Source organism: Pipistrellus kuhlii, unplaced genomic scaffold (assembly GCF_014108245.1).
Source record: "Pipistrellus kuhlii isolate mPipKuh1 unplaced genomic scaffold, mPipKuh1.p scaffold_m20_p_1, whole genome shotgun sequence".
NCBI classification, from domain to species: Eukaryota; Metazoa; Chordata; class Mammalia; order Chiroptera; family Vespertilionidae; genus Pipistrellus; species Pipistrellus kuhlii.
The window spans coordinates 169,147,501-169,148,760 of record NW_023425404.1 but is presented as its reverse complement, the minus strand read 5'-3'; the positions used below and the strand labels follow the sequence as shown (position 1 = coordinate 169,148,760).

At 38.3% G+C, this 1,260-nt stretch overlaps 1 pseudogene; it reads left to right on the top strand.

The window, feature by feature from the left end:
- Positions 1–221: 221 nt before the first annotated feature.
- Positions 222–928, top strand: LOC118724101 (annotated as a pseudogene).
- The last annotated feature ends 332 nt before the right edge of the window (positions 929–1,260 follow it).

Genomic DNA, 1,260 nt, shown 5'->3' with positions numbered 1-1,260 from the left:
AAGGATTATACCTTTGGCATAGTAATTTCATCTCTAGAAATCTCTCCTAAATAAATAATCAGAGGCAGGAACATTTTATTCACCAAGATGTTCATCACCAAGTAATGTATGCAGAAAAAAACCCCTGGAAAAATAGAGAAATAATTAAGCATTCAGAATTATGGTGCATTTAATTGGACATTATACTGTCACTATATGTTATGTTTTCCAAAGCATGTTTAATGGTTTGGGACAATGCTTATGTCTTGTTTAATAAAAAAGCTGGGTACAGAAAGAAGTTCAAGTGCAACTTTCCTTGGTCCTCCAGAATCCGGGTTCATCAAATACCAGCCACTCCACCACGCCCCCAAAGTTTGACCCCAACAAGATCAAACTTATAAACCTGAGGTGCACCTGTGGGGAAGTGGGTGCCACATCTGCCCTGGCCTCCAAGCTCGGGCCCCCTGGGCCTGTCTCCCAAAAAATTGGTGACGACATCGTCAAAGCAACCAGTGATTGGAAAGGTCTGAGGATTACAGTGAAACTGACTATTCAGAACAGACAGGCCCTGATTGAGGTAGTGCCTTCTGCCTCTGCCCTGATCATCAAAGCCCCCAAAGAACTGCCACGAGATAGGAAGAAGCAAAAAACAAAACAAAACAAATAAAAAAAACAATCAACCAAACAAAACTCTCCAAAAAACATTAAGCATAGTGGAAATACCACTTTTGATAAGATTGTCAGCATTGCCTGACAGATGCAGCACCGATCTCTAGCTAGAGAACTTCTCTGGAACCATTGAAAAGATCCTGGGGACCGCCCTGTCTGTGGCTGCAGTGTTGATGGCCGCCACCCTCATGATATCACAGATAACATCGGCCAGTTAAGAACTACAAAGGAAAATGTTTTGATTAAAGATTATTTGACAACCAAAATTAAATTAAATTAAAAAGCTGGGTAGAAAACTAGCAAATTATTATAGAATCCTAAATTATGTAAAGAAAAAAAAATCCTTAGAAAAAGGAAAAAGACTTGAAAGAAACATACCAAAATGAACGCTTCGGTAATTATATCTTGGGTAATTTTGTTTTGTTTTGTTTGTTATCACCTTTGGTATTTACTAAATTTTCTGCAATGATCATTTTATTTTTACAATCAGAAATATAAAAAAGAAATAGAGATTCGGGCTGTGTGAGACTATAATGAACATCTTTTGTTCTATTTGTGTATCGCTATCCCTCCTCCTTCTGGTGAGAGTACATCAATTTGGGGGCACACGTC